Source organism: Capsicum annuum, chromosome 4 (assembly GCF_002878395.1).
Source record: "Capsicum annuum cultivar UCD-10X-F1 chromosome 4, UCD10Xv1.1, whole genome shotgun sequence".
Taxonomy (NCBI): Eukaryota; Viridiplantae; Streptophyta; class Magnoliopsida; order Solanales; family Solanaceae; genus Capsicum; species Capsicum annuum.
This window is the reverse complement of record NC_061114.1, coordinates 61,182,576-61,210,557: the sequence shown is the minus strand read 5'-3', so window position 1 is coordinate 61,210,557 and position 27,982 is coordinate 61,182,576. Positions and strand designations below refer to the sequence as shown.

The following is a 27,982-nucleotide window of genomic DNA, read 5'->3' as shown; positions in this document are numbered from 1 at the left end:
ATGGCTGGGGGCTCATCTGCGCCCCATCTGCCCTTGACCTGCGTTGGAACTACTGCAGCAGCCCAAACACATGTCAAATCAGTATGGGTACATCCATCTGCGTCCAAGGTACGTTGGAGATACGCCCAACCTGCGAGAGCAGGTCCCCAGACGTAGATTAACCCCTTCTAACACAAATCAAGCCTCCAAACACATCTCAAGCTTTACGATTCCATTTTGCTCAAGGTTTGATTCCTAAATTTCATATTCTTGGTTCCTAAACTCTTCTTTTGATTCCTAAACTACTCATCAAATAGTAATTCAGCTACTAAGTTGATTGATTAGTTCTTGAGTTCTATTTCTTTCATCTTCTGATTTCTTTCAAGATTTTCTCTTTTTCAATTCTTTGTGATTTCTTGATTCAAGTCCTTAAATAGTTTTTATTTCTTTTATTCAATCAAATAAGAATCCACTCCTACCGCAAAGTAGAGATTGACACCTTATTGTCCATCAGAGTATAAGCAACTGTTAATATTCGCCGCTCTAATTGTGAGGATCACAAAGGTGAGTTCATACGAGTGTTGGTGAGGATCTTTACTACTAATCTTGTTTTTTCAATTTGTAGGTTCAAGGATATATAAGGGGAACATGTCTTTGATAGCCTCGTATGATTTTGACTACGACATAGGAAACTATGATTGTGGTGAAGAATGTTATGGCTATGAAGAAGATAGGGATTAAGAGGGCTATGAATATAGCCATGATCAAAAGTGTGGAAGTGTGAACCAAGGTATGAATGGAGGATATAGTAGGAGTCAATTTCTTCCTACTCTATCTATCTTCAAAGGAGAACAAGATCCCAAAGTTTACCTTGATTGGGAATGGCAATGCGAAAGGATCTTCGAGTATTATGCTATGAGCTAAACCAAACAAGCTACATATGCCCTTAAGTACATTCCAGGTCCGACCTTAGAATGGAGTAAACTTTCAAGTAATCCTACTCAAACTTGGGGTGCCTTGAAAGAGTTTTTGAGGCCAATCTATATCCCAAAGGGTTACACGAAGATTTATAATAGTGATCCAAGAAGACAACCTTGTTCAAGATGGATAGAGATTTGTGGAGTTCTGAGATGTGTTCTTAAACTTGATGATTGGTCTCAAACAAACTACATAACTCCTCTTATGGTTGATTATCTAGGTATGCCTTGAGTGTCCAAGCATTTTTTTTACGTCTTGGAAGGCTATAGAGTCTTCGAGACCGTAAAGGTTTCCTTAACTCGAGGTGAGTACTTTGAGGAGGTGTGGTGTGACATAATCCCCTTGGAACATGGACACTTATGCTTAGGTGCTGATTAGTTTGCACAACATAAGATTCCAAATGTGCAAAATTGGCCTCAAATTTTATTAAACCAATGGGAAAACTATCTCTTTCCACCTACCCTTCCCAAATCTGAAGGTAATGTGGTCACATACTCCAAGAAAAAAGAAATTGAAAGACAAAAGATTGAGAGGAGTAAGGGAGTGTAAGGTGGCAACCTAAGAGAGAGAAAAGTATCGGTTGTTAGGAGTGAAGTGAGGGGGTTGCCACCAACCAGAGCTAACATTATTTGTCCTTTTAATAAGGACATGTGTGTAGGTAGTAACATGGCAAGTGGAAGAGAAAAAGTGCTAAAAGAGAAGATTCCCTTTGAAGACTTGATGAGGGAAATCTTAATTAAATCCAAAGCTTGTGGAGGACCTTCACACCAAGATAAAAAATAATGTACTCAAGAAATATAAGGTAAAATAGCTAACTCTTACACTCTTGTGCATGAAAATGATGATTGTGTGGCTAGTAGTCCATTGAGTGTGATAAGTAACTTACCTATATGTGATTCTAATTAAGTGAGTCTAATGATTCTTTGCCTCTTAATGATGATGTACATATTATGAGTGTGGATACACTAGTTGATCCTATGGATGACCGAATTGACTCTTCTTGTAAGATCAATTTATGTCCACCAAGGTTTGAAGCCATTGTGTTGGATGTTACTACATCATCTTATGGAAATTATGTTGATCAACTTATGTGCAAAACTAGTCCATCACTTGAGGATGTGTGTAATGTGATTAGAGAACCTTAAGTGAGTGATGAAATTGAGAATGTTGGTCAACAAAATGGGAGTGACCCTTTGAGCTTATCTTTTAGTAAAAATCCTAATGCTTTCTTGGCTCATAGGGATGATCATGTGCTTGAAACATCTTTGACACTTGATAATGGTCTTTTACGAAATGGACTTGCATGTTCTACATCCTCTCTATGAATACATCCTTCTCTCTTTAAGAATAATATCTTGTTTAAAGATGATGGCTCACTCTTAGTGAATTACCTAGTGGTTTTTATAGCATTATTGATATAGCTCATCTTGAGGGCTATATTCCATATGACAACCCATATGGTGTGACAACATTCCTCCTAAATATAGAAATCTCTTATTGGAATATGAGAGTACTTTTAATGGAAAGAAACGTGAAGTCTTGGAGAGGAATAATCAATTGGGTGATGATAAATCTTTAAGAAACCCAATAAGTGACTGTTCCTTAGAAAATTATTATGGATACGATTCTTTATATGACACCCCACCCTTGTTTGATATTTACAAGGTAAATTGCTTACTCCTTGTGAAGGACTAAGTAATAATTCCTTTGATATTGGTGGTGGTATGTGTCCACTTGAGGATCCCTTTATTGAAAGAGAAAGTATCAATAGTTTGGAAATTTTTTCCTCGTCTAATTTGTGTGACCTTATTGTTAAGAACACTCATGGTGATGATTTTGAATCTAATAGTGAGTACGTGCATGAGGGCATCTTAGTTGAAGCTGACTTGAGTGATACATTTCTCTACTCTACCTTTGCTTTTGATGATGTTTATGCTTATAAGTAGAGTATATCTTTTAGTTTGGGTGAAGCTAGTGGTGAAAAAGAGTGTTGTCTAGACCCATGTCTATGGCCACTCTTTCCATTTTACCTCAGTGCCAACTTTGGATATGGTGATTATGGCATACCCAACTTATTGCTTGGTCCACATGACAAGCAAAGTTTGAATGAAGTTGTTGGTATTTTTCCGTATGATTAAAAGTCTTTCTTGGGGATTCATAATCCACTTGAGGGACCAACATTGTGTAAAGGAAAGAACTCCAGCCAAGATGAAGGGTTTTTTAAGAAGGGGAGTAGTGAAAAGCTCCAAGAGAGTTCACCATTATGTGTTTCCATTCTTGACCAAGGTTCCACTACTTGTAGGTCAATAAGAAAGTCTTCTCTTGAAACTACTTTGGAGGAATTACATTTATGTGATTTCCTTCTTTAATACTTGAGTGAAATTGATGACCTCCTTCTCCAAGGTGGTATCATTCTTGAGAACCCGAGGGCAAATATGTCATTGTCTTCTTTGGGTGTTGCTTATAAACTTGCATCCTTGCTTGACACACTTATGCTTAAATTGTGTGAATTCCAACTTGTGGATGCCAAGTTGATTATTTTTTTTATTGAAGAGCCCATGGATGCTTAGGACTTCTTGTCACCTTCATAGGGTTGGACAATTTGAAGTATCTTGTGGGGCTCTTGGCAGCATGCTTACCTTTGTTAATAAATATAAATAAACTACTAAGGACATGACCCCATTAATGAATTTCTTTTCTTTGGGAAGTTGTTTGAAAGGAAAGAGTCATACGTGCTTAAATGCCTTGATTTTATCCTTGTGTGCATTATGTGCTATGTTATTTGAGCTAAATAGCCTTCTTATAGATACTATCACCTAGGATGATGCTTATACAATTGATTGCTTCTTATACTACCTCTTTGCTTATGATGATATCTATGCTATTTTTTATTTGTTTTATGCTAAGGTAGGAAACGTATTGGTTGGTCTACTTTCTTGAATGACAATGCTATATGGGTTTTGTGGACTTTAAAACCAATTGAGGCACCACTCTTGATATGGTCTCTTAAAGAGGTAAAAAAATAATTGTGTCTTATGGCTCTTAAGGTGAAGGTAGTTTACCCTTTGAACTATTTGATGCCATTATAACCTTTGTGATTTCCTTATCTCTTGATGAAATCCATAGCCACCCCTTTTGTGCATTCTTCGATAAGTTTTTAATGTTCAAAACAAAGGATACTTGGTTATATCTTAAGTGTGTACAACCTAGGCATGATGCTATAATTATTTGTGCTAACCCTAACCCTCATGTCATGAGGATATTGTATTTGTTTATCCTTCCTTAAGTTTGCAAGGTTTGAATTTGAGGTTGAATTCTTTTTAAGAAGGGGGGGATGATACAAGCTAAATTTTATCCGGACCTTTGGATAAGATACGTATGATGCTCGAGGTGCTTGATGACTCCTTAGTTCTTTTAAAAGATTCCACATGGAGGATGATTACCATTAACGAGGGCCAAAGGACTTTGGTGAGGTCGAAGGAGTGCAAAACAGGGCTCGAAATTCCCTTGGAAAGGTCATGCGCTCAAGTCACTTTAGATCCATTTTTGATCTGCTCTAGCATTTCAAGAGCAGATTAAAACAGACCATGGTAGGTCTTTTCTTACATTTGGGTCACTTTTGGGCCCTAATTATGTAATATGTAGCCAAACTATAAACACTTGGTAGCTAGGATTATTTTCTTAGTTTTGGGATGATATTTTTACATGATGTATTCATGAGACTCCATGGGAGTGTTTGAGTGCTTGAAAAAGCATGTGTTGAACTTTGATTAGAAACAATGGTTTAAAGGAGGATCTAATCCCTTTGCGGTCACATAAGAGTTAGGTTCCTATTGATAGTTATTAAAGAAGGTTTTAGGATTTGATACAACCTTCGAATGCCCTTTTGGTATCAATTTTGTGTCTATCTTTCTATCCTTGTTTTCCTATCTATCTTCTTTACTTTTTGTGTCTTTGATTTAAGTCCTCATGGTTCGATTCGTACAAGTCACAGTTGTGATCTATTTCCAGAGTCTTTATGTGAGTGGTTACACTATTTTATTACATGCTCGGAATTAAGCCAACTTAGGACAGGTGGCGAGAGGTTGGGTTGGGTAACGGAGGTGGTCTCCGATCCTGGTCGAACTTGAAACGCTCATTACGACAAGGCCCCAGGGCGGGTCGTGTCATTAGGCTAGGTCACTATGACTTGGGCCTGATCTTTCATATACAATTATTCTTTTTTATTGAATAAAATCTAGCTTTTTGACCTTTAATTAAAAAAATTGCACTCTGCAATTTTCAGAGAAGGTGAAAATTGTTGGTTAATACATGGTGTAATTATAAGGTTACTTTTTATTTCTTTTTTTATTATTTTATTTAATCTTTTCTTTTAAATTTAATTTTTTATTTTACATTATTTATCTTTCATTTTCCTTCTACTCATTTCTCAATCTTTACTTCCTTTGATTTCATGTAATCGTGTGTATTTTCATTTCTTTTTTTAATTTTATTTTTTCTTCATTTAGATTGTCACATTATTGTTCTAACTTTAGACTAAAGTAGAATTTCAATGTTGAGTGAGGTTATAGATTTATTTTTTCTTTTTCTATTGAATTATATTATTTATGTTATGTAGAAACTTATTTTCTGTTAGGCCAAATCCATCGACAGGCACCTCAACTTGGCACGATCTTTCACTTTGGCACCTTAAGTTGACTGTGTTCATTTTAGATACCTAAACTAGCCACCAACTATGTCATTTTGATACTTTTAGATGGCATGGCATGGTGAGTGTCACAAACTCGCCATGAGCAAGTAAAGCTTCTTATTTATTCGAAAATAATTTTAAAAATATGCTTCTTCTTTTTTTTTTTTAGCCCTTCTTCTTTATCACTATTTTTGGGTCTCCCCACACTATAAACCCGTCGGAATCATCAACACTATCGCCAATGATTGTATAATTGTTTAATCTCATTTCCAGATAACTAAACAAATTTAGGTTTGCAAGAGTAACTATCAAAGAATGCTTTAAATTCCACCATCAGATAACACAAATAATTCCACAGCTTTGCACGTATGTTGAGACTTCAACTAACATGTCCACAAGGTCATTTACTCAATTTTAGAATTTATTTGACATGAAATATAACATTGACTCAAAATTTGAAAGACATTGAGAAAGTGGCAAATTTGGTTGAGGAAAAAATTTCAACTTAGATGAGTTTCATAAACTCCGACCAACACTGTTTCGCTGGAGTTTAGAGCAGTTCTAATATTTTTTTCTTCAATTAAATTAATCAAAACAAGAGGAAAAGAAAAAAATCGGGGAGGGAAGGAGAGAAGAGTGTTGCAACGACAATAATTTTGGGGTGGAATATTAGAGAAAATAATTAATTTTTTTAGGGGGGGCATTGCTGCAATAATATTTTGGAGGTGGGGGTACTTGAAGAAGATAATCTTGGAGTGAGGAGTTTGAAGGGGTGGAGGTGGGGGAGCAATTGCAGCCAATTGGAGTGGGGGTACTTGGAGAAGAAATGTTGGGGGTGGGGAGGGGGAGTCATTTATTTATTAAATATTTTTAATTCGAATTAATTATTTAAAAATTAAATTTGTTAATTATAATTTATTTAAAACTATTATTTAACACAAAAGTGACTCATGTCTCTTTTTAATTGGTCGTATGTTATGTCAACAATGTGTGTATTACACACACCTTATAATATCAGTTGATTATAAAAATAGTGTCAAAATGACACAGTTAATAGATGGTTTAGGTGTTTAAAATGAACATCGTCCATTTTAGGTGTCTAAGAAAAATATCGTGCCAAGTTGAGATGTTTATCGATGGATTTGGCCTTTATGTTATGTTGGAATTTGACATAAGAATATTATATTAATTTCTTTTTGAACTTTGAATTTATGTTTATTTTTATTTCAATTTATTTGCTTTACCAATATTGATTTGTTATTTCACATTGCATTTTACTCATTGGTAGTTTTTTTTTGTCAAATCTTGAATAATTTTATGTTATTATATTTATAAGATTAATCTTTCGTCAAACATGCATAAGATGATGTCCTTAAAAAGTTATTCTTTTAGTTTTTATAACTGAAAATGTTCTTTAAAAGATTGTAATTTTAATTTTTATAACTGAATAAATTAAAATATTATATATATATATATATATATATATATATATATTAATAAATATATTTTTAAGTGACAATCTGTATTTTAAGTAACCAATTTAATATCATTAAGAAAAAACACATCACTTGTCAAATATTAATTTTAAATTTTTGATTATTAATTTTATTTTAAAATTTGACCTAACTGTATAATAGCACTTGTGAAACCTAACATACTATGTAATTACAATAGAATTACGTTATGCTAAACAAGCATGTCATTGCAATTACTATGCTGCTTAAATTACTAAGTTGTATATTTACTATCCTAATAATTACACCAACTCTAAATATGAGGTGGCTTTCCAAACCGAACCTTAGTTTCCCCGACCCTTATATTACTTTTCTTTTGGTTTTTACAAAATAGAGATAAAGTTGAAGTATGAACGTACTTTGAAACCAATCAGGGCATGATAAAATATTTAGTTCTAAAATATTAAAAAGAACTATTGGAGATGTAATTAATGTCAATATATATCAAGTCGAAAACGTTCCTTAGATATATTGAATCAACTAGTAAGTATCTTTTATAAGTTGCCAAACTTCCCACCAGAAATTAAGCATGCGCCATCCTATAGCACACCCTTCTTCACTTTGGACTAGTCATCACATAAATTTCTATTCCCTACTAATTTTTCCTCCCTGATATATAATAAAGCAAACATAAGAACTTGTTTGAAGATCTCTCTCCGAAAAAACAAAAAAAAAAAAAAAAAAAAAAAACAAGGAAGACATTTTCCATTTTGGGAAAAACAGAGAGGTTTGTATCTTTCCTCAAAAATAGCTTCAAGCAGTCCCACCAATATCTCTATCATCATGTCACCAATTTCTACATTCCAAAATGATCTATTCTCAAGCTTTTAAACAGAATTAGTAAGTCCAAAAAATTACGGTACTCCATGCAGTAGGTATTTCTCATCATCTGCTGGAGCTGCTTCTAGCAAAGTTGGGTTCATTGGGCGGTGTCTACAAATAATCGACACTCGCCCTATTCTCACCAAGACCATCACCTGCACTTTTATTCTGACTGCTGCTGATTTGTCTTCTCAGGTACCGACCACTCTACCCGTTGTTGGTAGCCAGTGTTCGAAACAGTATACAAGATTATACTAAATAAACTAAAAAATAAACAAACCAGAAGAACAGAAACGTTACTTAAACTTTCTGAGTATACAAAATTTATTGTGTATCGCGAATTAAATATAATCCTCAGATGCGAATACATATTCTATGTTAAAATAACATTCGCAGGATGAAAATAAAGAGATATTTTGTTGGTTCAAAAAATTATCAATCAAGCAGACCATTTGACCAAAACTGTGTTATTTCCACAATATATTCGGGTATGCAGAATCTGTATAGTAGAACAACAACTTCATCTAGTTCAAGTTTATAAACAAGAACACAATGAAGTATATCAATACCCTCAACACAAAATCAAAATGATCTTTTCAAGAGGTGTATTTTTTTTCCAGAAATAATAGATGAAGTAGAAATGAATAAGGCCAAGTCGTCCGAATTCACGGAGTTTCCTTAAGAAAATAATTCCCCTCACTGTACCCGAGGTTGTGGAATTTTTTCTCCCAGGATAAAATGGTCTTCAATCCGACTACAGCGGTACCTCAAATAGGCGGATTCTACGAACGCACTGAACGATTTAATGATCACACAGTATTGGTCATTAAATCGGTCAGTGCGTTCGTAGACTCCGCCTATTTGAGGTACCGCTATAGTCGGATTGAAGGTCATTTTATCCTAGGAGGAAAAATTTCACAACATCGGGTACAGTGAGGGGAATTATTTCCTTAAGAAAACTCCGTGAATTTGGACAACTTGGCCTTATTCATTTCTACTTTATCTATTATTTCTGGAAAAATAAATACACCTCTTGGAAAGATCATTTTGATCTTGTGTTAAGGGTATTGACATAGTTCATTGTGTTCTTGTTTATAAACTTGAACTAGATGAAGTTGTTATTCTGCTATACAGTTTTTGCATACCCGAATATATTGTGGAAATAACAATCTTAAGGAAATAAAGTTTACAGAATTTGTATTACTTGTTTTTGGAGATTAAAGCTTAAGCTTTCTACTCCGCTAGAATTTAACTAGTGATTAGGAGACATAAAATCTTCATCACAAGTTAAGGTTCACTCAGTTGACGATTCGAAGTAATAAAAACTTTATCGCTAACTAGAAACAAGAAAAGAGTTTCAAGTGATTTAACTTTATAAATAGTATTCTGAAAAATACTAAATTTTTCTGTCTCGTGGGAACAGGAAAAATGAAAACTGAAAGTCAAATACATGACATGGCTACGACTGTGGGGGGAAAAAATATTGTTTCATCAAGCCACACAAATGCTCCGCCAACAATGGCACCGGCAGAGAAGCGCGAAAAATTTTCGGGCATTGACTTCAAGCGGTGGCAGCAAAAGATGTTCTTTTACCTCACCACTTTATGTCTACAACGGTTCATGAGCAAAGATGCTCCTGAGGTGTCCGAGGAAACCTCGGACAAAGACCGGTTCGTTATTGTAGAAGCTTGGAAACATTTGGACTTCTTTTGCAGGAACTATATTCTGCGTGGTCTCCAAGACGACCTCTACAATGTCTATAGTGGAACCAAGACATCAAAGGAACTGTGGTAGGCATTTGAATGGAAATATAAAATGGAGGATGCAGAAATTAAGAAATTCCTTGTTGTACGGTTCCTGAATTTCAAAATAATAGATAGCAAATCTGTTTCTCTCAAGTACAGGAGTTGCATGTCATCATACATGATCTCCTAGCAGAAGGTTTAATTATGAATGATGCTTTCTAAGTAGCAGCGATAGTTGAGAAGCTACCACCATTGTGGAAAGACTTCAAAAACTCTTAAAACATAAACGTAAGGAGATGATCGTTGAAGATCTTATCGTCTAACTCCGTATTGAAGAGGATAATAAAGCTTCCAAAAGAAGGTCAAATAGAAATTCTACAATTAATGGAGCACATATTGTAGAAGATGATCAAAACAATTCTAAGAAGAGAAAGAAAGCTGAACAAGAAAGCAATCAACCCAAGAAAAAATTCAAGGGAAAATGCTTCAACTGTGGCAAGATTGGCCACAAGTCCACGAATTGTCGAGCCTCAAAGAAAGGCAAGAAAAAGGACTAAGTAAATATGATTGAGTCCAACAAAGAATATGTTGATCTGTGTGTTATGTTCACAGAATGCAACTTAGTAGGGAATCCACGCGAATGGTGGATGGATTCGGGTGCCACACACCATGTTTGCACAAACAAAGAGTTGTTCTCGTCATTTTCTCTGGCTCAAGTAGAAGAAATGCTCTACATGACCAACTCCACTACTGCTAAGGTGGAGGAAACAGGAAAAATTTACTTAAAGATGACTTCCATCAAGGTCTTGACACTGAACAATGTGTTATATGTTTCGGAGTTATGTAGGAATTTAATTTTTGTTTCACTCCTAGATAACAACGGATTCAAATGTGTAACCGTTTCTGGGAAAATTGTAATTAGCAAAGGAGAAATGTATGTAGGAAAAGGCTATCTGACCAAAGGCCTTTATAAGATGAATGTAATGATTGTTGAAATAAATAAAAGTTCGAATTCATCTTATTTTCTTGAGTCTTATGATTTATGGAATGAACGTTTAGGCTATGTTAATTACAAAATGTTACAAAAACTGATTAACTTAGAAGTTTTTCCACACTTTGAGTGCAATAAATCTAAGTGTCAAACGAGTGTGGAATCGAAGTATGCGAAGCATCCTTATAAGTCCGTTGAAAGGAATTCCAATCCCTTAGACTTAATACACACTGACATTTATGATATAAAGTCAACACCATCACGTGGTGGGAAAAAGTATTTCACAACTCTTATTGATGATTGCACTAGATATTGTTATGTCTACTTGCTAAGTAGTAAGGATGAAGCAATAGATGCGTTTAGGCAATATAAAATTAAAGTTAAAAATCAGATAGACAAAAAGATCAAAATGATAAGAAGTGATAGGGGCAGAGAATATAAATCTCCCTTTGCATAAATATGTGTAGAGAATGAAATAATCCATCAAAATATGGCCCCATATTCACCTCAATCTAATGGAATTGCGGAAAGAAAAAACCAAACTTTGAAGAAAATGATGAACGCCTTACTTATAAGTTCTGGTTTACCACAAAACTTATGGGGGGAGGCTATTCTTACGGCCAATCGTATACTCAATAGAGTCCCCCATAGTAAGACACAATCAATTCCTTATGAAAAATGGAAAGAAAGGAAACCTAACTTGAAATATTTTAAAGTGTAGGGGTGTCTAGCGAAGGTTCAAGTTCCTATACATAAAAGGATTAACATAGGACCTAAAATGGTGCACTACATGTTTATAGGATATGCTAAAAGTAGTAAAGCATATCGATTTTTGGTTCATAAATCCTAACATCAAGATATTAGTGAAAATACGGTAATTGAATCAGATAATGCTGAATTCTTTGAAAATATTTACCCATATAAACTTAGACATGAACAGTCTAGTGGAGGATCTAAACGACCTCGGGATAAACCAAATGATAATGTACATAATGAAGAAAATCCAAGACGTAGTACACGTTAAAGAACGTCAACTTCGCTTGGATCAGATTATGTAACATTTCTCTTAAATAATGAGCCTCAAATGTTTAAAGAAGCAATGTCATCGTCAGACTCATCCTTTTGGAAAGAGGCAGTCAATAGTGAGATAGATTCAATCTTAAGCAACCATACATGGGAATTGGTTGACCTTCGTCCCAGAAATAAACCTTTAGGTTCTAAATGGATCTTTAAAAGGAAAATGAAGGCGGATGGTACTATTGACAAATACAAGGCAAGACTTGTAGCAAAAGGCTTTAAATAGAAAGAAGGTCTTGATTACTTTGATATATACTCGCCAGTAACAAGGATAACCTCGATTTGAATATTAATTTCCTTGGCGGCGGTATATGATCTTCAAATCCATTAAATGGATGTGAAAACCGCATTCCTAAATCGAGATTTAGAGGAAGAAATATTCATAGAACAACCTAAGGGTTTTGTGGTTCTAGGAATGGAAAACAAGATGTGTAAACTTATCAAGTCGTTATATGGACTAAAGAAAGCACCAAAACAATGGCATGCGATGTTTGACCAAACCATGTTTGCAAACAAATTCAAAATAAATGAATGTGATAAATGTGTTTATATTAAAGACACTCCAAATCACCAAGTCATTGTATGTTTATATGTGGATGATATGTTGATCATCAGTAGAGACATTTCTGACATAAATGCAACAAAATAAATGCTCGAGAGCAAGTTTGATATGAAGGACCTTGGAGTTGCAGATGTGATCTTAGGTATAAGAATTCATCTAACTCCACAAGGGTTGGCATTGTCACAGTTTTATTATATCGAAAAGGTACTTGACAAGTTCAAGTATATGGAATTCAGTATTGCCAAGACTCCATTGGATGCGAGCTTTGCACTTCAAAAGAATGAAGGTGAAAGAGACTCGCAATTGGAGTATGCAAGAGTATTGGGATGTTTAATATATATAATGAACTGTACACGACCATACATAGTATGCGCTATCAGTAAATTGAGTCGGTACACGAGTAATCCCAGCAAAACTCATTGGATGGTAATGAAAAGAGTTTTGGGGTATCTTAAATACACTCAAAATTATGCTTTGCATTATAAAAATATCCTGCGGTACTTGAAGGATATAGTGATGCAAATTGAATCACCGGATCAAACAAAGTAAAATCCATAAGTGAATATGTATTTACTATCGGTGGAGGTGCAGTCTCTTGGAAATCATCCAAATAGACGTGTATTGCTCCCTCTACAATGGAATCTGAATTTATTACATTAGATAAAGCCGGTGAAGAAGTAGAATGGCTCTGAAATTTCTTGGAAGAAATTCCATATTGGCCTAAGCCAGTGGCACCAGTATGTCTACGCTATGATTGCCAAGCGGTAATAGGTAGGGCAGGGAGCATGATGTACAACGATAAATCCCGTCATATAAGACGAAGACATAATACCATTAGAGAACTTCTCTCTGGTGGAATTGTCACTGTAGACTATGTAAAGTCAAAGGATAATGTGTCGGATCCACTTACAAAATGCCTATCTAGAGAAGGAGTAGAAAGGACATCCAAGAGAATGGGTTTAAGGCCTAGGAAAAGTCAGCATGGCAGTAACTCTACCTAGCAGACTGTAGATCCCAAGAGCTAGGTTCAAGGAGATCAAACAAAGTTGTGTCTGACAGGTACAACATTATCAATTACCCAACCCATTCTCATAATATAGACAATGTATAGTAAACTAGGATAAGACTTAAGGTGAAAAGTCTTTTAATGATTATCTAAATTTGGCAGATTTGACCAAGAAGTTTAATCTATAGGATTGAAAATTTAGAAATCACCTATGCGAGGGCGAAGTGGAAGCCATTTCAAAGAGAATATTAGTAAAGGCCTATTCTCTAAGCTCTCATGAAATCGGGACGTGTTCATGGCTGAAAAGAATAAAACCATAAGAACCATAAACGGTAAAAGGTTGGTTGTGTGACATATGTTGTCTAGGTGTACATTAAACGGTTTAAATATATCAAATCTACCGATTGACCAAGTGCATCCGATGCATGTTCACTACGGAAAGTTCAAAGGGAAACTCACTTATCCAGATGCAATCAGTCTTTGCTTGATGATCACATACTTGTCCGTAAAAGTTTTATGAAAAATAGTCATTCCCATTCATGTGGAGGATTGTTGGGTTATATATGTGTGTTGAATGGAAAATGGAGAAATTAAGTAGAAGAGAAAAATTGAGTTTACACCAAAATGGAAAGTGTACTTAAAATTAAAAAGTTTACTCTGTCTCCCACATTGGTGGAAGAAGAGAACTTTAAAGTGTTTATATTGTGAAATACACTTCCAAATGGATAAGTGAGGCAAGAAAATAGGGATGCCTCACTCCGTCGTTGTCGCTCGCTCGGCTCGGCCTCGGCTTCAGCTTCGGCTTCAGATTTGGATTTGGATTTGTCAAATGATCGATCGATGAGATCTATCTTTTTAGACAAACTTTATTTGATTTCTGAACAATGCCAAGAGAAAACGCAGTAAATATTTTTTGTGTTTAATCCTCCATTTATGTATGTATATATATATGCATGCAGTAATAGTGATGCAGGAACTGATGCTACTATTTTACATGAACAGTGATGCAGAACAGTTGTACTGCTTTGGAAATATTGCATTGCTTCAGAACTGATGCACTATTTTCTGCTTTTTAACTGAACTGATGTACTGATTGAACAAACAGATGCAACTTTTCAGCAAAAGACACACTGATTCATGGAAAGATATGACTGTTCAGGAAAGGATGCAATCTTTGATGAATAGACATGAACTTACAGCAAAGGTGCAATCTTTGGAGTGAACCATTGCCTCCCTTCTAAAAAGGCATCTTGTGGCTATAAATAACCTGGTTTTCATCCACAGTTTTGATATAGAAATTACAAAAATTTCAGATAATAAATTCTTCTTCCTCTCTTGAAAAAACTATTCTGTGTGATCATTAAATCATTCAGTGCGTTCGTAGAATCCGCCTATTTGAGGTACCGCTATAGTCAGATTGAAGGCCATTTTATCCTAGGATGAAAAATTCCACAACCTCGGGTACAGTGAGGGGAATTATTTCCTTAAGGAAACTCCATGAATTCGGACGACTTAGCCTTATTCATTTCTACTTCATCTATTATTTCTAGAAAAATAAATACACTTCTTGGAAAGATCATTTTGATCTTGTCTTAAGGGTATTGATATACCTCATTGTGTTCTTGTTTATAAACTTGAACTAGATAAAGTTGTTTTTCTGCTATACAGATTCTGCATACCCGAATATATTGTGGAAATAACACGGGTTTGGTCAAATGGTCTGCTTGATTGATAATTTTTTGAACCAACAAAATATCTCTTTATTTTCATTCAACGAATGTTATTTTAACATAGAAGTGTCATACTTTGAGTGCAATAAATCTAAGTGTCAAACGTGTGTGGAATCAAAGTATGCAAACCATCCTTATAAGTCCATTGAAAGGAATTCCAATCCCTTAGACTTAATACACAGTGAAATTTGTGATATAAAGTCAACACTGTCACGTTGTGGGAAAAAGTATTTCATAACTTTTATTGATGACTGTACCAGATATTGTTATGTCTACTTGCTAAGCAGTAAGGATGAAGCAATAGATGTGTTTAGGCAATATAAAACTGAAGTTGAAAATCAGTTAAACAAAAGGATCAAAATTATAAGAAGTGATAGGGGTGGAGAATATAAATCTTCCTTTGCGCAAATATGTGTAGAGAATGGAATAATCCATCAAATTGCAGCCCCATATTCACCTCAATCTAATGGAATTGCAGAAAGGAAAAACCAAACTTCGAAGGAAATGATGAATGCCTTACTTATAAGTTCTAGTTTACCGCAAAACTTTTGGGGGGAGTCTTTCCTTACGGTCAATCGTATACTCAACAGAGTTCCCCATAGTAAGACACAATCAATTCCTTATGAAAAATAGAAAGGAAGGAAACCTAAGTTGAAATATTTAAAAGTGTGGGGGTGTCTAGCAAAATTTCAAGTTCCTATACCTAAAAGGGTTAAGATAGAACCTAAAACGGTGGATTGAATGTTCATAGGATATGCTAAAAGTAGTAAAGCGTGTCAATTTTTGGTTCATAAATCTAAACATCCAGATATTAGTGAAAATACGGTAGTTGAATCAGACAATGATGAATTCTTTGGAAACATTTACCCGTATAAACTTAGACATGAATAGTCTAGTGGAGGATCTAAACGACCTCGAGATGAACCAAATGAGAATATACATAATGTAGAAAATCCATGATGTAGTACACGTCAAAGAACTTCAACTTCATTTGGATCGGATTTTGTAACATTTCTCTTAGAAAATGAGCCTCAAATGTTTAAAGAAGCAATGTTGTCGTCAGACTCATCCTTTTGGAAAGAGGCAGTCAATAGTGAGATAGATTCAATCTTAAGCAACCATACATGGGAATTAGTTAACCTTCCTCCCTGAAATAAACCTTTAGGTTCTAAATGGATCTTTAAAAAGAAAATGAAAGCAGATGGTACTATTGACAAATACAAGGCAAGACTTGTAGTAAAAGGCTTCAAACAGAAAGAAGGCCTTGATTACTTTGATACATACTCTCCAGTAACAAGGATAACCTCGATTCGAATGTTAATTTCCTTGGTGGCGGTATATGATCTTCAAATCCATCAAATGGATGTGAAAACCACATTCCTAAATGGAGATTTCGAGGAAGAAATATACATGGAACAACCTGAGGTTTCGTGGTTCCAGGAAAGAAAAACAAGGTGTGTAAACTTATCAAGTCGTTATATGGACTAAAGCAAGCACCAAAACAATGGCATGCAAAGTTTGACCAAACCATATTGGCAAACTAATTTAAAATAAATGAATATGATAAATGTGTTTATATTAAAGACACTCCAAATAACCAAGTCCTTGTATATTTATATGTGGATGATATATTGATCATCAGTAGAGACATTTCCGACATAAATGCAACAAAATAAATGCTCGAGAGCAAGTTTGATATGAAGGACCTTAGAATTGCAGATGTGATATTAGGTATAAGAATCTATCAAACTCCACAAAGGTTGTCATTGTCACAGTCTCATTATATCGAAAAGGTACTTAACAAGTTCAAGTATATGGAATTCGGTATTGCCAAGACTCTATTGGATGCGAGCTTTGCACTTCGAAAGAATGAAGGTGAAAGTGACTCACAATTGGAGTACGCAAGAGTATTGGGATATTTAATGTATATAATGAACTGTACACGACCATACATAGCATGCGCTATCAGTAAATTGAGTCGGTACACGAGTAATCCCAACAAAACTCATTGGATGGCAATGAAAAGAGTTTTGTGGTATCTTAAATACACTCAAAATTATGCTTTGCAGTATAATAAATATCCTACAGTACTTGAAGGATATAGTGATGCAAATTAGATCACCAGATCAAACGAATTAAAATCCACAAGTGGATATGTATTTACTATCGGTGAAGGAGCAGTCTCTTGGAAATCATCCAAACAAATGTGTATTGCTCCCTCTACAATGAAATCTGAATTTATCGCATTAGATAAAGCCGGTAAAGAAGCAGAATGGCTCTGGAATTTCTTGGAAGATTTTTCGTATTGGCCCAAGCCAGTGGCACCAGTATGTATACACTATGATTGCCAAGGGGCAATAGGTAGGGCAGGGAGCATGATGTACAACGATAAATCCCGTCATATAAGACGAAGACATAATACCATTAGAGAACTTCTCTCTGGTGGAATTATCACTATATACTATGTAAAGTCAAAGGATAATATGTCGAATCTACTTACAAAAGGCCTATCTAGGGAAGGAGTAGAAAGGGCATCCAAGGGAATGGGTTTAAGGCCTAGGATAAATCAGCATGGCGGTAACTCTACCTAGTAGACTGGAGATCCCAAGAGCTAGGTTCAAGGAGATCAAACAAAGTTGTGTCTGACAGGTTCAACATTGTCAATTACCCAACCCATTCTCATAATGTAGACAATGTATAGTAATCTATTATAAGACTTAAGGTGAAAAGTCGTTTAATGATTATCTAAATGGCAGATTTGACCAAATAGTTTAATTTATAGGATTGGATATTTAGAAATGACCTATGCAAGGGTGAAGTGGAAGTCGCTTCAAAGAGAATGTTAGTAAAGGCCTATTCTCTAAGCTCTCATGAAACCGGGACGTATTCTCAGCTGAAAAGAACAAAACCAAAAGAACCATAAACGGTAAAAGGTTGGTTGTGTGACATGTGTTGTCTAGGTGTACATTAAAGCTCGACGGTTCAAAGATATCAAATCTACCGATTGACCAAGTACATCCGATGCATGTTCACTACGAAAAGTTTAAAGAAAAACCCACTTATTCAGATGCAATCAGTCTTTGCTTGATGATCACATACTTGTCCGTAAAAGTTTTATAAAAAATAGCCATTTTCATTCATGTGGGGGATTGTTGGGTTCTATATGTGTGTTGAATGGAAAATGGAGAATTCAAGTGGAAGAGAAAAATTAAGTTTACACCAGAATGGAAAGTGTACTCAAAATTAGAAAATTTACTCTTTCTCCCACATTGGTGGAAGAAGAGAACTTTAAAGTATTTATATTGTGAAACACACTTCCACATGGATAATTAAGGCAAGAAAATAAAGATGCCTCGCGCCGTCGTCGTCGCTCGCTCGGCTCGGCCTTGGATTTGGCTTCAACTTTGGATTTGGATTTGAATTTAGATTTGTCAAATGATCGATCGATGAGATCTATCTTTTTGGACAAACTTTATTTGAATTCCGAACAATGCCAAGAAAAAATACAGTAAATATTTTTTGTGTTTAATCCTCCATTTAGGTATGTATATATGTATTTAGTAATAGTGATGCAGGAAATGACACTACTATTTTACGTGAATAGTGATGCAGAACAGTTGCACTACTTCAGAAATGTTGCATTGCTTCAGAACTGATGCACTGTTTTCTGCTTTTTAACTGAACTGATGCACTAGTTGAACAAACAGATGCAACAATTCATCAAAAGACACACTGATTCATGGAAAGATATGACTGTTCAGGAAAGGATGCAATCTTTGATGAACAGACATGAACTTACAGCAAAGGTGCAACCTTTGGAGTGAACCATTGGCTTCTTTCTAAAAAGGCATCTTGTGGCTATAAATAAGATGGTTTTCATCCACAGGTTTGATATAAAAATTACAAAAATTTTAGATTATAAACTCTTCTTCTTCCGTCGAAAAAACTATTTTGTGTGATCATTAAATCGTTCAATGCGTTCGTAGAATCCGCCTATTTGAGGTACCTTTATAGTCGGATTGAAGGCCATTTTATCCTAGGAGGAAAAATTCCACAACCTCGAGTACAGTGAGGGAAATTATTTCCTTAAGGAAACTCCATGAATTTGGATGACTTGACCTTATTCATTTCTACTTTATCTATTATTTCTGGAAAAATAAATACACCTCTTAGAAACATCATTTTGTTCTTGTGTTGAGGGTATTGATATACTTCATTGTGTTCTTGTTTATAAACTTGAACTGGATGAAGTTGTTGTTCTGCTATATAGATTCTGCATACCCGAATATATTGTGGAAATAACAAACCGACGGCACTACCCTTTTCCCAAATCTTTGAGAGTTACCAATAGAAATACCTTTTGATATAAGTGCAAAAATTTCTCCCATTATCCAATTAATTAAGAACGACATTCCTTTTCTATTTCTCATTCGCACCTAATAAAACCCAACACATACAGCAAGAAAAAATATTTATTTAAATGACAAATTGAATTCTTAAATAACTTTAGTTTCTTTATGTGCAACTATGGGATTAATATCTATCATATACAAATTCATATTTTTTTCTGCCTCCGCAGACAATTGCAGGGTTATTCTCTGGCTCATGGTAGTGTAATTTAATAAGAACATTGCGGTCAGCTGGCTTTGCCGTGCTAATTGTAGGGCCTTCACTTCATGTCTGGTACAACTCACTCTCAGCATTCTTTCCAAAACGTGATGTGTTTTCTGTTGGATTTTATGTGTGTTTGAATGAAAAATGGAGGGAATTAAGTGGAAGAGAAAATTGAGTTTACACCAAAATGAAAAGTGCGCTTAAAATACGAAAGCTTACTAAAATTCTCCCACATTGGTGGGAGAAAGAAGCTTTAAAGTGTTTATATTGTGAAACACATTTCCACATGCTAAGTAAGGGAAAAAATAAGAGATGCCTCACGCCATCGTCGTCGCTCACTCGGCTTAGGTTTTGGATTTGGAAAATGATCGATAGATGAGATCTATCTTTTTGAAAAAAATTTATTTGACAACAGTAATCCTCCATTTATACATATATGTAGATTTTGAAATGGGGTGAACTGATGCACTATTTTGTGAACTGGTATACCTATTCGAAAAAGGACATGGTCTTTGGATGAACGGACATAAATTTTCAGAAAATACACACCATTTAAGTGAACCACTGCCACCTTTTTAAAGAGGCATATGATAGGCTATATAAACCTGCTTTGATCCACAGGTTTGATATATGAAATTTTCAGAATATAAAACTCTTCTTCTCTTAAAAATATTCTGTGTGATCATTCAAACTGTTAAGTGAGTTCGTGGAATTCAATTATTTGAGGTACTGCTATAATTGGATTGAAGGCCATTTTATCCTGGGAGAAAAATTTCATAACCTCGGGTACAGTGAGAGAAATTATTCCTTAAGGACACTTCGTGAACTCGGGGGACTTGGTCTAAAATTTCTGTTTCATCTATTTTCTGATATCTAATATACTTCTTTGATATATTAGTAATAATCTTGTGTTGAAGGTGTTAAAGAATTTCAAAATTTTTCTTGTTCATACATGAACTTGTTATGAAGTTGTTGTTGTATTAATACAGATTCTAGTACCCATAGAAGAAAAATAACAATTTCAACAGTGAAAAAGATAGCTTTAGGACAAATCCTATATGGACCTACTATGACTGCTATCTTCTTCTCTATGAATGCTGTAGCACAAGGTAGAGCCATTTCTCCTGCTTTTACAGTAACTTTTTCATTCTAGTTTGTTTATTTTAAAGATAAGATAATATATGACAAGTCACTCAAAGATCCAAATTAGTCCGAACACAAACAATGGCGCATTAAGAATTTTAAATTTTTGAGTTCTTAATTTATAGGACAGAACAACTATTAGGTCTGAGACAGATAATTTATACATATATATTAAGTGAATTTTTCAATACATATAAAGTTTGGACCTATGTTATTGGGTTCTACTTGTAACTATTGGATCCATCCAATTTGATAGTAATGGCATGTGTCAATATATTTGATTGAAAATAGAACTTGGTGAGCAAGTAATTATTTGTGGATGACAAATAATTAATTTCTTTTTCTTTTCATTTTTCAACTTGAAGCCCAAGAACTTTTCCCTATAAAAGAGGATCACATAGGGTTTAAGAAAATCTGTGAGGAAAAATCGAGTGTGAGCGATATTGTAATGAGGTGGGAAAATCAAAAGATAGATATTTCTTTTGAGTGTGTAATGGTCATTGAAGTATTTTACTCAGACATACAAGTGTAAAATTCTTTGCTATATTGATGTCAGTTGCTCCTCACAGCCCGTGGTTTTTAGCCTCATTTAAAAGAATTTTCACCCAAAAATTTTGTTGTCATTATTGCTCTTTTCTTGTTATTCTTGTTGATTAATTGTATTATCGTTGTGTTCCACATTTATTACTTTTATAACCGTAAATATTAATTTTGAGGTGGAGTTTAACCCCTACGGCTAGTATTAGAGCATAGGTTTTGCTCATTTACAAAAATATTTTTTTGCGGTTCGTCATACTATACTCGGTGAAAAAAATATTTGGAGTAAAGTACGAGGTAGCAAAATTCATTATTAGTGATAGCGGTTTCTCAATATGAAAAAAAACGATAAAGGATCTGCTCATCCAACAATGATTATATAAAGCATTTAGCAACAAATCCAATAAGCTTGAATTTATGAAACTAGAGGATTGGAAAGAAATAGATGAAAAGATTGTTAGTGCAATCAGGTTACACTTAAGAGATGATGTAATCAATAACATCATCAATGAAGATAGTGCATGTGATATTTGGATAAAGTTAGATAATTTATATATGTTCGAAACATAGACAAATAAATTATACCAAAGGAAATAGTTTTATGCCCTATTTATGGGTAAAGGTATAATTTTTTTGTCATATTTAAATGAGTTTAACAGACTAATCACATAGCTAGCTAACCTCCAAGTAAAGATCAAGGAGAAAGGTAAAGTCATCATGCTCTTGCACTCATTGTCATTTTCTTACGGTACTTTGACAAAAACCATCTTGCATGGTAAGGACTCCATTGATTTGAAGAATGTCACATCAGTTTTTCTAATAATAAAAAGAAGAGAAATAAGCCTAAAAATCATGGCCAGTCGCTCATCATAGAAAATAGAGACAGGATTCACCAATGGAGTTCAATTCAACATGGTAGATATGAAGGTCGTGAAAAGTCAAAGGTTTGATCTAAATCAAGGTCTAGAACATCCTATAATTGTGATCAACTAGGCTACTTTAAAAGAGATTGTAAAAAGGAGAAAAGACGAAAGCAGTGGCTAGAAAAATAACGACAATATAGTGGCCACGGTGTAAAACAATGATAATGTTGATCTTTTCATAAATGAGAAATTAAGTTCATGCAATTGGTAGGAGCAGAGTCGAAATGGGTGATTGATACAACAATATCATACTATACTACACTGATATAGGGTCTTTTCTGAAGATATGTAACAAGTGATTTTAGTACTGTGAAAATCGGTAACACAAGTTACTCAAAGATTATGGAAATCAAAGAAATTTGTATCAAGACAAATGTCGAATGCATATTGGCTCAAAAATACCTGTGTTATGTTCTTGACTTGCAGTTAAATTTTATCTCAAGAATTATTTTGGATCGAGATGTATATGAGAACAACTTTGTAAATCAAAAATAAAGACTCGCCAAGGGAGCATTGGAGAGATTGCATAAAGAGTTGATCAAGGTACATTATATAAGAAAAACGTAAAAATTTGCTGAGGTCAATTGGACGTAATTCAAGAAGAAATTTTGTGTGGTATAGAAAAATGGGTCATATAATCGAGAAAGAATTATAGATTCTCGACAAAAAGTCAATCATCTCTTTTGCTAAGGGTACGAAGGAAAAATCTTGTGACTACTGCGTCTTTGGTAAGCAACATAGAGTTTTATTTTAGACATCATCCAAAAGAAAGTTGAGTATACTTGATTTGATATATTGTATGTTTGTGGATAGAGGTAGAATCAATGGGTGATAACATTGTTACTTTTATTGATGATGTTTCATAAAAATTGTGTATTTATATCTTGAAAGTTAAGGCTCTGATATTTCAAGTATTTTACAAGTTTCATGCTCTGGTGGAAAGGGAGATAGGTTGAACGTTAAAGCATCTCCTTACTAATAATAGAGGTGTGTACACTTCAAGAGAATTTGAAGAATATGTTTATGTCATGGGATCATACATAAGAAGATAGTTCCTGAAACCCCATAACATAATAGTATAGCTGAGAGGATGAATTGCAATATTATTGAGAAGGTGATAAGTATTCTCAGAATGGGTTAACTGCCCGTCATTTTAAGATGAAGCGGTTCAAATGACCTATTACCTTATCAATCATAATCTATCAGTTCTATTGGAGTTTGACATTGCAGGGGGAGTTTGAACCAATAAAGTGATGTCCTACTCAAATATAAAGGTGTTCGACTATAAAGCTTTTGCATATATACTGAAAGAGTGAAGGACAAATTTGGATGATAAATCAGTTCCTGCTTATTCGTTAGATATGAAGATAAGGAATTTGAATATAGACTATGGGATCTTGTATAGAAGGTCATTAGAATTAGAGATGTAATCTTATAAGTGAAGTCAAAACTGCTGATGATTTATCAAAAAAGGACAATAAATTGATGGTATAAACCCTAACCTTATTGTCATTCCTTCTACTTCTAACTATTCTAGATATGTAGAAAGTTCAGTTAATGAGGTTACCAAGCATGGGGAGAAACTTGATGATATTGTCGAGTAGGGGGAGTAACTTGGAGATCTTACCAAGAAAATGGAGTAGCCTACTCAGGAGTAAAAATAATCTCAATATTTGAGGAGATCAAAAAGGCAAAAAGAGCAGAGTCATTCAAGTATCCTTCATTAGAGTATGTCCTCATAAATGATAATGGTGAGCTAAAAATTCTTAAGGAAGTGTTGTCTCATCCAAAAAAGATCTAGTGGATGAATGCCATGAAAAAAGAGATGGAATATATACAAAAATGTCAGGTACAAGCTGGTTAAAATTTCAAAAGGTAAAAGACACTAAAATGAAAGTGAGTTTTTAAACTCAAGAGAGATAGAAAAGACAAGTTGGTCAGATATAAAAGTTAGATTGGTGGTAAAAGGATTCAAACAAGAAAAGGGTATTGATTTTGATAAAATTTTCTCACCTTTTGTCAAAATAATTTCTATTCAAACCATTTTAAGCTTAGCAGCTAGTCTAAATCTTAAAGTGAAAAAGTTGGACGTGAAAACTGTATTTTGTTATAGAGATTTGGAAGTGGAGATCCATAAGGATCAACCATAAAGATTTGATGTAGACTAAAAGAAATGCGTAATTTTTAAACTAATAAGAGTCTTTATGGGTTGAAATAGGCCCCAAGTCTATGGCACAAGAAGCTTTACTCATTCATGCAAAGTCAAACTTACTCAAAGATTTATTTTTGATTCGTGTGTATACTTTAAAAGATTTTTTGACAACAGCTTTATTAATTTGTTGTTGTATGTGAATGAAATATTAATTATAGTAAAAGATAGGGAGATGATTTCTAAGAGGAGGGGAGATTTGTCAATGACATTTAGCATAAAGGACTTGGGTCCAGCACAATAAATTCTAGGGATGAATATTATTTGAGAACAAATAAGAAAAATGTTGTGGTTATCTCAGACGAAGTACATTGAACATGTACTTAAATGCTTCAACATGAAGTGTACTAAAGTTGTTACCATACCTCTTGCTAGTCACTTGAAGTTGAGAAAGAAGATATATCCTACAACAAAAGAGGAGAAAGTGAATGTGGTCAAAGTTCCTTACTCTTTAGCAGTTGGGAGTTTGATGTATTTAATGGTATGTACCATACCTGACATTGCTCATACAATTATTTTTGTTATCATGTCCCTTGAAAATCGTGAAAAAAATATTGGGAAGTAGTCAAGTAGATACACAGTTACTTGAGAAGTACCACAAGACACTGCTTGTGTTTTGGGGGATTTGATCTAATCTTGAAGGGTCATACAAATGTTGATATGGTGGGTGACCTTGATAATAGAAAATTCACTACTAGATATTTTCTTATATCTTTAGAAAAAGCTATATCATGGTATTCGAAGCTGCAAAAGTGGGTTGCACTCTCTATAATTGAAGCGATGTACATTTTAGTTGCTGAAACTGGCAAGGAGATGGTATGGCTAAAGTTATTTCTTCAAGAACATGGATTACATTAGAAGGAACATGGTATGGCTAAAGTTATAATTGAAGCGATGTACATTACAGTTGCTGAAACTGGCAAGGAGATGGTATGGCTAAAGTTATTTCTTCAAGAACATGAATTACATTAGAAGAAACATACTATCTATTGCGATAATCAAAGTGCAATACACTTGTTAAAAAGCACCATGTACTATGCAAGGATGAAGTATATCAATATGGGATATCAATGAATTTAAAAGAAAGATAGAAGACGGATCTTTGTAGGTCAAGAAGATCCATATGAGTGAGAATCCTTTCGATATGTTGACCGAGGTTATATTAAGAGACAAGTTTGAGCTATGCAAGGAACTTATGGGCATGCACATAAACTTGAAGACTAGTTCTACCTTCTTCAGGTGAATGAGACTGGAGAACGAAATTTATTAGATCCATGCAATGTGATATTAAATTAATTAACATGTGCCAATTTACTTGATTGAAAATATAAATTGGTGAGCAAGTTATTTCTTGTGAATGACAAATAATTCATTTTTTTTAGTTTCTAATTTTTTAAAATGGAGCCCAAATATCTAAAACACTCCAAACAAAATAGAGAAAAAGAGTGAGGGATCATAAAGGGTTTAATAAAGTCTATGGGGGAAAAATAAAGAGTGTGATAATGTAGTGTGGTGAAAAAAATTAAAAAAGAGATATTTCTTTTAAGTGTGTAGTGATCTTTGGAATATTTTACTCAAACCTACAAGTGTAAAATTACTTGTTATAGTGATATTAGTTGCTTCTCTCAGTCTACGACCTTTACCCTTATTTAGAAGAGTTTACATGTAAATATCTTGGTGTCATTATCGCTCTTTTCTTTTTATTCTTGCTGATTAATTATATTATTATTGTGTTTCATATTTATTTCTTTATCGCAATAAAATTTCTATGATGGGGTTTATTCCCAACAGTAACTTGTGGTGTCGATCCACCCCGAGAACAAACATTATATTCTTTGAGTTCAAGTAAGGTATATTTTACTATTTCATTCAGTAAATGCAGTTCTATATTCACCGTTATTCTCCTCTAGGTTTTTTCAATAATAGTTAATAGTCGAATATTTGTTTGTTTTGAGTGAAAATGTTTGGGTCAGAGAAAGGTAGAAAGAAATTTGAAATCCTTGTCTTTTAGAATAACCTACTGTTTACTAAGTACCATTTGGCATTGTCATCCATGTTGAACTTCAGGACAGAACTACTATAGAAATCAAGAAAAAAATAAAAAAACACCAAAGGTGCATCCTTTGCGGTCCTCTCATACTAGGAAAAGGTCCACTCAATTCTCTAAGGCCCACACTGGATATGGACCGAACTATCTCATGATATTTTAAATCCAGCTCACATACCGCTTTAATGGGCAAACAGCCCACCAGGCAGGGCAACTGTTTTACCAAAAACACAAATCTCCACAAAATCGTAAGACCATATATGGAGGTTGATGCCTGCTTAGAGCTGGAAGCTCCTTATGGACTCTTCGCTCTATCTCTCGGTGCTATAGCTGTCTGAAAGCCAAGAGCAGCTATTGGCCTGGATTGATTGTAAAGAAAGAAACTTCTATCCAAGGCTAATAGATTAGACAGATTAATAAAAGAACAACATAAGATACCCTTCGGTATATTGGCAATATTCCATGAAACTGTTGCATAAAAAAGAAATGTTTCTATGAGGTGCCACAACTCCTTCTTTCTAGTTTTAATAATGTCATTAGAAAGGTAAGATTTAACCTTCTAATGACTACCATTCTTGTTGATTGGGTATGATGCATTCCCAATGTTTCAAAAAAATCATTAAATACTTTTAATTCCATGTGAGCTTCACATAACCAGTTTTATGCTCGAATAACTATGATGATGAACATAGAGAATGCAACAAGATGTAACTGACAATGTCCAATTTGACATTGAAGTGTGGTTACTTAATTAATTAATTGGATTAAATTAATGTTGAACTTGAACTAAAAATGTTAATAAGTAGTATGTTCTTAATCTTTTAACCGTTCTAGTGTTATCTCTAAGTCATATTTTTAACTATTTTTTGAGCTTTGACATCTTTCTTATCTCTAATATTTCTCACGGTTGCTACACTAGGTGAAAGTAGTTCAGAAATTATGGCAAGACTGAAGCGTGACTTGGTTCTTACTGCTACTAATGGTCTTATGTACTGGCCCATATGTGATTTCATCATATTCAAATATGTTTTGGTTCATTTACAGGTATGCTAAAGGTCTCTTCACGCCTATACGTAGAATTTTCAGAGGACTTAAGTAATGTGCTTGACGAGAGTACAAATTATGTCATCAGCATAATTTAACTAATCATAACAGTTTCTCACTGTTTCTTAGGTTAAAGTATAAGATTAATATTATTGTGCAAAAACTTTACATAATGACATAAAAACCAATACATATTGTTATTAGTGTGCAGTTTCATAAATAATGTGTACATATGATATGTCTTCTAGAGAAGATAACTAAATAGATGTTGTTATTTTTATTGACAGCCACTTGTGGTAAACACATTTTCTTACGTGTGGAATATCTACCTGACGTACATGGCAAGCCAACAGAAAGTAGCTTCAGCATAA

At 34.2% G+C, this 27,982-nt stretch overlaps 1 pseudogene; it reads left to right on the top strand.

The window, feature by feature from the left end:
- LOC107869004 lies at positions 1-27,982 on the top strand (annotated as a pseudogene).